Below are 14,072 nucleotides of genomic sequence, written 5' to 3'. Positions count from 1 at the left end.
GGGCTGGGATTCAGGTTAACTGGTTTGAGCTGACGCTGACCGGGGAAGGGCAACTGCCCTGCAGCCACGTGAAGGCCCCAGGAACTTCCTTCAAAAGATGAGTTTTTGTCCTTAGCCCATTTTGGCATATGTGCTTAGGTTCCGGGCTTCCAATTGTTTTCTTATTCCCAATTTTGTGTTTTTCTAAGCTTGATTTGACAACTCAACTCTATCCTACAGACTTTGTCTGCTTCATTGGAAATATTAGTTCAAGGATAAACAGGAGATTCTTACAAGTTTACAAACAGAAAGAACATGGCCGGGCGCAGTGGCTCATGCCTGTAATTCTAGCACTTTGGGAGGCCCAGGTGCGCAAATCACCTGAGGTCAGGAGTTCAAGACCAGTCTGACCAACATGGAGAACCCCCATCTTTACCTAAAATACAAAATTATTCAGGTGTAGTGGTGTGCACCTGTAATCCCAGCTACTTCGGAGGCTGAGGCAGGAGAATCGTTTGAACCCAGGAGGCGGAGGTGGAGGTGAGCTGAGATCGTACCACTGCACTTCAGCCTGGGCAACAAGAGCAAAAATCTGTCTTAAAATAACAACAAACAGCAACAACAAGAACAAAAACAGAAAGAACAAGCTACTTAAAATTAAGTGAAAAGAGGTAGAGTGTCCTTGTTCTTTTCATTTGAAACGTGGAAGCCAGAAGGCAATGATATATAGCATCCATAGAAAACTGAGATGAAATCATTGTAATCTAATTCCTCTGAGAGAAAAGAGCAACGAACCAGTGAAACTTTGTGCCGATGATGGATTCAAGCCACCGTGATCTCTCAGCTGGATGGTCAGATCACAAGCGTCACAACACATCACTTCTGTGCTCCAGATCCCTGAGAGTTTCCCGTCTCTCCTTTCCTTTCTCACAGTCTCTGACCCTTCTGCCCTTGCTCACACGGTGCCAGTCACAACAGCTGCCTTGCATCTGGCCTAGAACAGACTTCACCCAGCCTCACCTGGTGCCCTCCTTGTCTCAGATCTTTGTTCAGGTATTAGCTTATCAAGGAGGCCTTCTCTAACCCCCTACATTTTAATAAAATAGCAACCCTTTCCTGGATCATTTTTTATCTGCCATATTTACTTTATTTCCTGTGAGTTATAGCACTTACCTGCTTATCTCTGTTTGTTTATTGTACCTTCCCCCCCGCTGGAATATGAACACCATGAGAACAGAAGACTTGTTTGTTCACTGCTACCACTGACAACAGACCCTTCGTAAGCACTCATCATTTTCAAAGGAAGGGAAACGGTTCTATACCCAGCTAAGATAGTCTCCTGTTGAGAAGAGCTAAAAAAATATGTTGATATGCAGGAACTGAGAGAGTAGTTTGCCCGTAAACCCCAATTAGATTAGTTAGATTTGTGGGAAGACCTTGGAATCATCTAGAATGCTTGTTAAAAAGCCATAGATTCTCAGATTCCAACCTACATAAACAGAATCAGATTTTCCATGGGGAAGTCCTGGAATCTGAATATTTCAAACTATTATATTGAATATTTCCAAAAGTCTTGTCAATTCCTTTCATAAGGCAAACTTGGAAAACTAAGTCTAATCTTACAACAAATGAGTCTGAATAGACGTTCAGTAGCAATAATTGCAGTATATGTATGTGTCTGAGTACGTATAATATATAATATATAGTCTATCAATAAAGCAAGAGTTTAACAGGAAATTTGCGATATTTAAATCTTATAAGAGGATCCTTGAAGTAAAACAGATTTTTGTTATCTGACCCATTATTTAAATTGCTCATTTTTCATTACAGTTTTAATTACAGTCAGTCCAGTTGTGTTTCAGTACTAAGTTCCTTTTGTCAACAGACAGATGCAGCTGGAAATGCATAGACATGATACTGTACTTGTTAAAATGAGCTCATCTGTTCATTTTAGAGTAGGAGGGAGGAGAGGAAAGGAATTAGATACATGAGACTACCTGGTAATACTTATGTAACACATGCCAGGATTCTGTAGCCGACATTTGGTACAAGAGCAAATTACTCTGTTCCTAGATAGTCTCTGAGAGTGTCATTGTGTTACAGCTGGTACAACTGACATTTATATCGATTCCACATATTGGAGAAAAAGTTAGGCTCACAATACTCAGTTTAAGAAGACAGGGAACTGCTAAAATGATTAAAAGTGGTTACTATACAATACTGTGATAATTAAAGCAAACAATTGGAAAATAAAATTATGGCAAAAATTAATTCTTGAATATCAGATGAGTAAGATACTATTGTGTAAAATAAGATCCTGGAAAACAATATGCTTATGATCTTGGTGAAGAGATGAAGCATGTAAAAACATGAAATAATTGAAGAGTGATGAAACAGTGTCTTGTACAAGTGACCTAATCTCTCTGATTCACACAGTATCCTCACCAACAAAATGATATAATAATGTAGATCTCCCAGGGAGGTTTGAAGATTAAAGGAGATGATTTATGCCCTTGGGAAATGGCATATAATGCCACTAACTGAGGAAGGGCAGAAGTTCAGAAAAAAAGTGATGGCTGAAGATCAACATAGTAAGACAGGGAAGCCTTTACAGAGATGGAGCGATTGAAGCTTGCTCTTGGAGAAAAAGATGAGAATTCTAGGTAGAAGGATCCGTATAAGCAAAGATGTGCAGATGGGAAAGAATGTGGTATTTTGGAGGGATGAGAGAAGACCATTTGACTGAAGCAGTGGTCATAAAAGACAAGGCTGACAAGGTAGACATACTTTGTTTTCTTTTTTTTTTTGAGATGGAGTCTTGCTCAGTCACCCACACTGGAGTGCAATTGTACAATCTCAGCTCCCTGCAACCTCCACCTCCCTCATTCAAGTGGTTCTCCTGTCTCAGCCTCCTGAGTAGCTGGGACTACAGGTGAGTGCCACCACACCGGGCTAATTTTTGTATTTTTAGTAGAGACAGGGTTTCACCATGTTGGCCAGGCTGGTCTCGATCTTCTGACCTCATGATCCACCCGCCTCGGCCTCCAAAAGTGCTGGGATTACATGTGTGAGCCACCACACCCAGTCCTTATTTTTGGACTTTAAGATTGTTCTGTATTTTTCTCCTCTAACATATAACACTACCCATGAGAATGATTTAAAAAATAATCTCACTTTTTTCTTTACAGGAGAAATTACTAGAATGATCTGACTTGGTCTAAAACACATAAATATTTTAAAGATTATTGGTATATTCTGTTAAATTGTCTTACAGAAATGTGCCAATTTATAGTTCCACTAGGAGAATATGAGCGTACACTTTTTTTTTTTTTTTTTTTTTGAGATGGAGTCTTGCTCTGTTGCCAGGCTGGAGTGCAGTGGCACAATCTTGGTTCACTGCAATCTCCGCCTCCTGGGTTCAAGTGATTTTCCTGCCTCAGCCTCCCGAGTAGCTGGGATTACAGGCATGCGCCACCATGCCCAGCTAATTTTTGTATTTTTAGTAGAAACGGAGTTTCACCGTGTTGGCAAGGATGGTCTTGATCTCTTGACCTCATGATCTGCCCGCCTTGGCCTCCCAAAGTGCTGGGACAGGCATAGTGGCTCATCCTCCTTCTAAATTTTATGCTCATTTTGCCTTTCAGCTATCTTTTATGCAATTACTTAATAGATACATTCGCACATATCATTGTGATCTCTTTTTGTTAGTGAATGGAAAGACTATCTTTTCTATATAAAGCATTTAGTTAGGAAGGTTTTGCCCAACCAAAACCAGCATATGAAAGCCAGGTGTGGTCATTTTGCTTCATGATTTAGAAATAAAACTTTGTTTTAGGTAAGGATTTTTTTCTGGTGTAATGTCTACTTTTAGTTAGATGACATGGGCTGAACTTCTTTGTCTCTTACCTGTTCTAAATTCTATGAAAGTATTCTTTCAGAAACATTTATTGGATACCTTCCAGGTGCCAGACACTCTGTTAAATGCTGGGTGTGTGGCCAGAAAAAATTAGGCTTGGTTCTGGTTCTCACGGAGCTTATAGTTATGAGATAGACAGTTACAAATTAGCATAGAAATTAACATGCAATTATAACTAGTGTTATGAACACTGTTATAAATTATGAACAAAATGACAAAAGGTGTTATGAAAGAATAACAGGATGCTATCTGAAGTTCTGAAGGATAGCCAGGTCAAGAGTAGGTGACATGGACCCAGTGTGGTGGCTCATGACTGTAATCCCAGCACTTTGGGAGGCTGAGGTGGGTGAATCACCTGAGGTCAGGAGTTCGAGACCAGCCTGGCCAGCATGGTGAAACCCCATCTCTACTAAAACAAACAAACAAAACAAAAATCAGCCAGGCATGGTGGTCCACGCCTGCAGTTCCAGCTACTAGGTACTCTTATGGGGACAAATAACTTCACCTCTGGAGGGTCCTTGGATCTAGAGTGTCCTTCCAGTTCAGGCCTTAAAACTCCCTTGAGCCTGACGGTTTGGTTTTCCCAGGTTCCCGGGAGGTCTGGCCATGTGTCTGAATACCCTGTTTTTGTTTTTTCCACATGTGTATAAATGCAGTCAGAACAGGAGATTATTGCTCTTACCTTCAAAGTGCTTCTAACCAAGCGTATCAAAGTGAAAAATACTCCTGAATTCTCAAAGGCTCATCCAGGCAAACTAGGAGTCCAGTAGATGCTGTCTGTAGGGTCAGGACCAACCTCTTCACCTTGGGGCTGCAGTGCTGTCTGTGTAGAGCCTGCCTTTCCCTCATCTTCCCAGCTTTCCTGTAGCCTCAGGCTCTCAGGCCTCTCAAGCACATCTATCCAGGAACCTGTCAGATCATCTCAATCTCACTCCTGAGCATTCTCCCAGGCTGCTGTTTCCTGTTTACAATACCTTCACCTCACTCGGTCATCAATTTCCTCTGCAATCAGGGTCTTCTGGAATGCCCAGCACCGTCATGATATCATGTTGAATATATTTGCAATAGGTCACAAGTTCTTTCAGGCTCAAAGCTGTCTGCACAAATAAGCCCAGGACATTTCTCCCTCCTTCCACCGCTTCCCCGTGAAACAGACTTATACTGTGTGTAATGAAAATTAGTGGGAACGTAAGTATTAATTTATTTGGTTTATGTGTGTCAGATTGTCCCTGCGCCACTTGGTGCAGTTGTGTTGGTGTTGTCTTTGATCCTAAGTGCCTGGAGTGTAGGGTGTGTTCTATCTGGTCTGAATGTTGCCCATCTCGGGCCACACGTAGCTGGATGCCTTGTAACAATGGGAAGATGAAAATTCTGTCTTTGGGTCTCATTTCCATTGTCCTGACAGGCTGAGGTTCAGCCTCTTAGGTTTATGGATGTGTATATTTTGGCCATAACGCTATAGCAGGTTATTAAACCTCTCCCTTCAGTGTATAGAATCCATACATTGGTTTAGATCTTCAATATGCGATTTTAGGTTTGTCCTTTCAGTACAAAACCATGTGCAAAGGATACATTTCTGTTTTGTACAGTGACAATGTCTTCTCATGCCATTGCCCTCAAGCATATTCAAAATGAGAAAGGAAATGCGTTTCCTTTATATAATAAAGATTTTCGATTACATTTTAACACCATGGAAACCAAGCATTGGGATAGGATCTTTTCTATCTAAATATATCCTTAGCTTTCAATTATACTTTCTATTTCACCAAAGCGACTTTTAAAATTCCTCCAACTTCACAGTGTTTCCGTTTATTTTGGGCTGGCGGGGTCGCCTTGGTCCCACCCCTCAGCCTTCATCAGCAGTTATGATCACTTCAAGAGAAGCATAGTTGGGGCAATCTTAGTGCAAAGAATTCTCTCAGAGAAACTATTCTGGTACTACAGGGATGTAGGCTAAAAGGAAAACACATCTCACATTAGGAGTGGCCACTTTTAACCCTGTCACTTCTAAAGGAAATAGAGTTCTGGAATAAAAACAATACCAACCTTCCTTTGAGAGGGGAGGAGCTGGCCCTCCTCCAAGAAGTGCCAGCAAGATGTAGTAAAAGCACATAGTTTCTTTGGTTTTCAACATCCCCCTCTGTGAAATGAAGTTTTTTGTTGAAAAGATTTTCTAAGGTTCTTTCAAACTCCATTCATTCATCAACAAACATTTATGAGCACCAAGTATCAGACACTTGGAATGAAATGATTAACTAAGGAGAAGGGATTTCTGATTTCCCAGAAAGCAGAAGGCTAAATCTCATGTTTAATAGACTCTCAGTAGAAAGACGATTGCCAATTATATTTAATAAAGATTTCTGTTTAATATCAGGGCTTGCATTATTCCCATGTTGCTCCAAGTCATGCTTCTTTTTTTTTCTACTTGCTGGTCTTTCTCAACCATCCCCAGAGAAATATAATACCACGGCACTAAGTCAAACACTTGCTTTACAATGCATTGAGAAAATGCCAAATATATTTTACTGGTCAATATTTGTTTTGATAAGTTATGGTTGATATTTGCTACATTGATTGGTATGATTTAGAGAGGAAGAATGGATAATTGTGACCACATTTGAGTCACACTTGGGTACATCTGTGTCATAATTATATGAATGTATGGATAAACCTTCCTCAAAATAAAACACAGTTGAAAAATCTTCTCATCTTAGCCTTATAAAAAAAACTCCTTGGGAATCAGTCTGTAAATTATTTCTACAGATTAGATATAGATAATTTCTATAGATAGATTAATAGATTGCATTTTAGCAGTGAGTTTATATTTTTGAGTGCGAATGTGTGTTATTTTTCTACACAAACAGCTAAGCTTAAAGCTTAATGAAGTAAGAAAGGCATTCAGGAAGAGGGAGCGCCAACATCTTGTATATTTGAACCTGTCTGTTCTGCCAGTGACCCATGGAGTGAAGAGCTGTGTCAGCTGATCATTTAGCTGACCATTGCTGACAGACAAATACCTTGTGCTGAGCTTGGAGGGAGTCACAAAAACATCAGAAGTCAGCAAGGTGACACACAATTCCTGGGCGGTCCTATACTTATTGTTACCATTGCTCGGAGCTGAACAATTACACGCAAAAATGCATCTTATTTGAAAATAACACACACATTTTAAGAGTTTAAATTACTTTGTTTTGAGAAGGTGTTTGTAAAACGACTTGGGCACATATTTTTCCAATGATGATAATTAGCTGATTAATAATATCATAGTCATCAAAAGAGATAGCATGTTTTCAAAATCATGCAACAATAGATGAACTCCTACATGGCTTTAAGTGGAATACCTGATTAATTATAACTTTGTGGATGCAAAGGAAGAGATGTTTTCAACTGTAAACACAAACACAGAAAACAAAACAAAAATTTGTCAGCATAAGAATGCCTGCTTATATCGCTACAAAGCCGGAAAGCAGCTGCTTTATTTAACGTGTTGTTTCAGGAGACAGGGAAGTATGATTTCCAACATTGTTAATACCTAAAGTCCACTTGCCCCATGATCTGTAAATTTTGAAAGACTTTTCCCCCCATTAAGTTGTATTTATTAAGTAATTCTGAGTTTTTCCAGTTTATTATTTATTATTTTTATTTTTTGTGATGGAGCCTCACTCTATCGCCCAGGCTGGAGTGCAGTGGTGTGATCTCGGCTCACTGCAACCTCTGCCTCCTGGGTTCAAGCAGTTCTCCTGCCTCAGCCTCCGGAGTAGCTGGGACTACAGGCATGCACCAACACGCCTGCTGATTTTTGTATTTATGGTAGATATGGGGTTTTACCATGTTGGTGAGGCTGGTCTCTAACTCCTGACCTTAGGTGATCTGCCCACCTCCCTCAGCCTCCCAACGTGTTGGGATTACAGGCGTGAGCCACTGCAGCCGGCCAAGTTTTTTCATTTTAATAAGCAAAGACAATTATAGCTACCAGTTAACTATTGTGATGAAAGTCCAATAATAGATATTCAACACTGAATTGCTATAATTCTCACCCAAACCAAAGAAACTTGCTGTAGATATCATAGACTCCCTTTTGGTGACGAAGTATATGATTTCCATTAGATATTTAAAAATCTTTAAAATGGCACATAGAACCTGTTGTTACCTTTAGGAAGTTCTAGAGTTTCAAGGATCTCTTACCAGGAAACTCAATGATGCATAAAAATTGTATGTCTGAATTTAGCTATGTTTCATGCATTTAAGAATTGAAGAAGCTTTTATTACAACTTCTTGTTCCAAATATTTTTCTAAGAATACGAAGAGCCAAGCTGTGTTTTCTGGGCAGAATTAAACAAACTCTTTCCCATTTTAAGAAAAGTTTGAGGGGGCTCCTTATAGGCTGTCTTTTGGTAATTCTAACAATATGGCTTAACAATGGGACTGTTGCTTGTTTTTGGTAGACCTGAAGGAGCACAATTTAAAACAGGCTGGGGTAAAAAGAACAAAATAAACTTGGCCAAAAATGTGAAGTATCAGCTCCATTGTGAGATGGTTGATCTTGTAAGATGGGAAGGAAATTAGGAAAGCATTCTTTCTCCTTATTAGTTATACTGTATCTGAGAATTTAATGTTGGTCCTTTGGAAATCTCTCTCTCTCTCTCTCTCTCTCTCTCTGTCTCTCTCTGCGTGTGTGTGTGTATGTATTCCAATGGTTAGCTACTGAATAGATTGTATGGTGAACATGTATTAATGATACCAGCAGAGATCCACTTGAAATTCTTAGGCCACCCGTGGACTGCTTTGTGGTGTTAGAGCCTTAAAGCCACTATCCTCATTCTCATTGTCACCCACCTCAATATCCCAAGCCCTCCAGTGTCCTGACGTATAGACACTAGGAGGAGGCATTTGTCGTGGTGTTGTTATTGGATGGCATATTCCGGAGGTCCCAGCGCTAGAGAACATGCTTCATGTCTCAGCTCTGGCAGTCGCAATTCATCCTGCAAGTCCATAAAATAGATTAGTTACCTGTCAATTTCCAGGGCTTTGATGACACCGCAGGGATAGCGTACAGGTCCCCAGAGTTCGCACAGTAAATGCCACAGTTGCTCCAAATCCAGATGTTCTGACAGGAGTTCAGCTCTATTTTGTGAGAATTTCTCGTGTGTGACTTGCTCTTTGGGGAGGAAGGTATCTTCAGGTATATCAAGGCAGGTCCTCTTAGGACTCCTCTTGGCAGTATTCTCAACTGTCAGTGTAGATTGTCAAAGACAGGTCTTGAGAGTCCAGACCACAAAGTCATGTCACGCATTAGAATTCCAGGTGATCCATGAAGGCAGATGGTCATGATGTTGCTGATGATAACAGTGGCTAAGATTTTTAGGCTCTCCACATGCCAAGTGCTGTTCGTCCTGTGTAGTACCTGCTGTTATTATTGCCATTTTGCAGATATAGACACTGGGGCTCAGGTGGGCATGATGGCTCACACCTGTAATCCCAGCACTCTGGGAGGCCGAGGTGGGTGGATCACCTGAGGTCAGGAGTTCGAGACCAGCCTGACTAACAAGGTGAAACCCCATCTCTACTACATTTATATATAAATATATGTATACATATATAAACATAAATCTGTACATTTATATATAAACATATATATGGAAAACAGCAATACGAAACTCACACTTACATTTATATATGTAAATATATATATATATATACACATACACAAACAATTTTTTTTTTTTAGGCAGAGTCTTGCTCTGTTGCCCAGGCTGGAGTGCATTGGTATAATATCGGCTCACTGCAACCTCTACTGCAATCCTCTACCAAGTGGATTCTCCTGCCTCAGACTCCTGAGTAGCTGAGACTGCAGGCATACACCACCATGCCTGGCTGATTTTTCTATTTTTAGTAGAGACGGGGTTTCACTGTGTTGGCCAGCCTGGTCTTGAACTCCCAGCCTCAGGTGATCTGCCTGCCTCAGCCTCCCAAAGTGCTGGGATTGCAGGCGTGAGCCACTGCGCCTGGCCTATTTATATGATTTTTTGATGATTAGTAGCTTCTCTCCTAGCAGACTGTAAGTTTCACAAAGGCAGGGAGCCTGTTTATATTATTCCCCATTGCATTCTCAGCAGAATCAATGCCTGGAGCATAGTAGTTATCGGTAAATATTTTCTGAATGAAGAAAAGAATGAATAGATTAATTGTGGGTTGCAGGAATAGTCTTAATAAGTAAAGACATTCAGTGCCGCTACACATTCCTATGGGATTTCTCAGAAGACAGTTTGGGGTCACAAATTCTCTGTGTAGATAATTATATACCTTGTTGAGTTAGAAATGATAAATGGGAGGAAGAAATCAGGGCAGAAAGGAATGTTTGTCTGGATGAAGGGTAGATACTTTATATCAGATTACTTTTGGATATTCTCATGAATTATCAAGTAATGGTTTATTCTGGACAGCTTGTGGAAATCAGCTCATTTGTCTTTTAAACTCATTTTCTTATGAATTAATTTCCCCTACAATTATTAAAATGAAAATTCATCTTTCTGATAGCGCATTGACCCTTCTTCCACTAATTGTTTTTACATTGACAGGTAGGCAGTATTTGACGAGACTTGGGCTTTGTAACAAAAGCAAAATGGAAGAGTTCTAACAATCTTTATCCACGGACACAAATATTTCCATTGGTCATTTCTGTCTGAAACCCGATTCTTACTCATTTTAGTTCAATGCTGTTGGTAAGGGTTAGATGACATTTACTTATACAAATGAGAGCTAGAATTTCAGGCCAATCTGATCTAACATCCTCCGGCATTTATCTTTTGAAGTGACCCAAATTGGAGCGTAGCATGCATACCTCAGCACTCTGATACTCAGTGGGGGTTTTGGCGAGCAGTTAGGACCCTTCACTCAAAGGCATTGTATTTAGCAAAGGAAGAGGGTGAGCGGTGCTCCCACATATCAACAAACAATGACATCCTGAAGCCTAATGACCACAACCAAGGCAGCCTCAGCTCACCTGTAGTCAAGTGCAGCCTTAGGTAACAAAGATAGAAAACAGCAATACTAAAGAAAACATAACCACTAAAGGGGCTTTTACTGAACTGCAAAAGGTGTCCAGCTCCTTTTCCTTCTCCCTGTTAGTAAACTCTTCATGGTTGAAGGCATGGAGGCCTAATGACAGGAGATGGGCGTGTCACAGACAGAAGTGGCCCTTGGACCCTGGAGGTCACAGTGTGACAATGTGTGTGAAGGAATGCGAATCCTTCTTGTGTCTTTGTTCCAGTGGATATGGTCCGCTGGCAAATCCTGTTGCACTAAGATCGGAGGGTGCAGATAACCTAAACATAATCCAGACATGTGGACATTGTTTTTATGACGTGGCTTTCCAAATCCAAAGTGCACCAACCCCCTCAAAAAACAAACAAGACTTTGGCTTCTTCCTGTACGAAGAACTCTATCTCTGAAAGCGTCTCTCATTTTCTCTCTTTCTCTCGGTCTGTAACTCCCAGTCTTTCCTTCTGTTTCTATGTCTTTCTCCTTATTTCTCCATCAACCAAAGACTTATACCTTTAGATGTGTTATGTATCTGTCTCTCAGACTTGTGTGTATGTTAGTGATAGACAGAAGTGGCCTCTTATATACATATAATATATGTAGTCAACTATATATAATATATAATATATAAATCAACCATATATAGTCAACTATATATAGTATAATACTATATATGATGATATATATTATATACAATATATAGCTGACTATGTATATTATATGTTTGATATTATATACTATATATAGTTGATTGTATATATTATATATGGTATTATATACTATATATAGTCAATTATATATATTATATATATGAGGCCACTTCTGTCTAACTTACACACAATATATATAATATATATTATATATAGTTGAATATATATAATATTGACTATAATATATATGGTTGACTTATCTATATATATAATACGTAGGATGTGTGGTACAAATAATATATATATATATCCTGAATACTTACACCTCTCAAGTGAAAGGAAACTCAATTCAAGCTGTCATTGAATGGGCACACATACATCTTGCTATCTACCTTCTAAGGCCAAAGACGTTAGTTTTGCCGGAAATAGCATGGAGATGAATTGGCATTTATGATTACTTGTCCAAATAGGCTCCGTATCCCTAACTGGGCCATAGTCATCCTATCGACAACTTTGGTTGTCTGTATCAACGTTTGGATTCGTCTGGGCCTCACCCCGGGAAACTTTCCCGGGTACTGCCTGTTACTTGTTGTTAACTTTGCCCTGTGCCTTCTGTCCTGTTCTCTACCTGCTCACCTGGCCCTGGCTCTTTGTACCTCCCTGGCTCCCAGATTCATCCTCCCCTGGGGTACTGACCTCAATGCCATGAAGCCACAGGAAAGTGAGGTCAGACAGGTATCCCCGGAATCCGGGTGTTTCCAGGGGGCTCCTCCTGGTGTCTGATCTGGGCCCTTTTTCCCTTTGGCCCCACTCAGTCCTACAGCTGCAGAATATTTTGGGGGAGCATAGAGCCCTTCCTGGGCGGCTTCAGGAGGTGAACCTGGGCCTCAGTGCCTGGGTTCTCAGGAGCAGGTGCTTCAGCTCTAGGCCTCAGAACCTTTCAGAGGTTCTGTCATGTGATGCTGGCAGTGAGCCCCCATCTCATACTCATCCTGCAGTGGAAGGAGTTCACATTCTAGTACATAGCCCAGGACAGCAGCTTCTGCTGGCATTCCCGCTGCCCCAAGCCTGTTGTAGATACATTTAGGGCAATTCGCCTACAGTTCAAAGACACTGCTATGCTTCAGGCTGCAGATGCAATGGTATCAGAACATATGGAACTCCAGGTCTCAGGGGTAATGTGGTTTGCCTTAGATTTGGTGGAAAAAGCAGAGAGTTAAATAGAACCTTTCAGATTGGTGAACCTTCATTAGAGGACTGCTGGAAACTTCTGACATTATTAAGGCACAAATCTGGGGCTGTGCTTTGTGTCATTCGGCCTCAATATTACAATGGTTTTCCCTAGAGGTGGGAAAATGGCAGGATGTACCACGTAGTTTCAAAATGGAACGACGAAGTTTTAGGATTTAATTTTAGGAAGGGCTGTGGGCAAGATTTTCATGGACTGGAATGAGTCTCTCCCTTCTTTTCTTAATCTCTTCCCCAACCAGCCTCTCTCACACTGAGTGATACCGTGAAGTGGAGGACACTTCCACCAAGACTGTGTGAGGAACTTGAACTTACCACCAATCCCGTCTGGTTAGCTCTTCAATCCACGGTTAAGGGCAGGAGGGAAACGGAGTGGACAGAGCCCCTGGTGCTGCATGCAGTGTTGGTCAGGCTGGAGTGCAGTGCGTGATCTTGGCTCACTGTAGCCTCCACCTTATGTGCTGAGCAATCCTCCCCCCTCAGCCTCCCAAGCAGCTGGGACTATAGGCATGTGCCACCAAACCCGGCTATATTTTTTTTACTTTTTATAGAGACAGGGGTCTCACCATGTTGCCCAGTTTGGTCTTAAACTCCTGGGCTCATGCAATCCTCCTGCCTTGGCCTTCCCAATTGCTGGGATTACAGGCATCAGCCACTGCACCTGGCCAAAATTACAAAATGCTTCACCAATTTGCATGTCGTAGTTGTGCAGGGACCATGCTAATCTCCGTAGCATTCCGACTTTAGTATGCATGCTGCTGAAATGAGCACCACTGTGATTTGTTCTGCGGGCTTAAACTCCGATGGCCCAACCTTCAAACCTAGAACTATCACACCTCCCTGCCTCTTTCCAAGGATACAGCTGATCTCGATCCTCAAAGATACCCATCTTCTAAAAGAACATAAGAAGTAATTTAACTTGTGATGGTGCAATGTTTGAGAAGACCTCTGACAAGCAGGTGGAATTTAGCCATAAGGAAATGGGAAATGGAAAGGATATTTCAGGCAGAAGGGACGGTGAAGACAGACCCAGGGGGACTCTGGAGGGCTGTCTGGGGAATGCGTGTGAGCAGTACAGGAACCCAGGGGAAGTAGCTATGCTGTTTCTCCAGAATAGAATATATTTGTGTAGTCTGTGGACTACAACAGATCCGGGAGTGAACATACCCACACAGCGTAGTGACTGCACAGTGCAGGTGGGTTGCAGCTACGTCCTTCGGCTGCACCTGAGAATTAGC

The 14,072-nt window shown here is 41.2% G+C and overlaps 1 non-coding gene across 1 annotated transcript; it reads right to left on the bottom strand.

Annotated features, from left to right (window-relative positions):
* Positions 1–13,501: 13,501 nt before the first annotated feature.
* Positions 13,502–13,605, bottom strand: LOC119472658. Its single transcript, XR_005201824.1, has one exon. It is a non-coding gene; the product is annotated as a U6 spliceosomal RNA (small nuclear RNA).
* Between the last annotated feature and the right edge of the window lie 467 nt (positions 13,606–14,072).

This window comes from Cebus imitator, unplaced genomic scaffold, assembly GCF_001604975.1.
Source record: "Cebus imitator isolate Cc_AM_T3 unplaced genomic scaffold, Cebus_imitator-1.0 Scaffold111, whole genome shotgun sequence".
Lineage (NCBI taxonomy): Eukaryota > Metazoa > Chordata > Mammalia > Primates > Cebidae > Cebus > Cebus imitator.
Note: the sequence above shows the minus strand (reverse complement) of the source record. Positions and strands in the feature narration are given on the sequence as shown.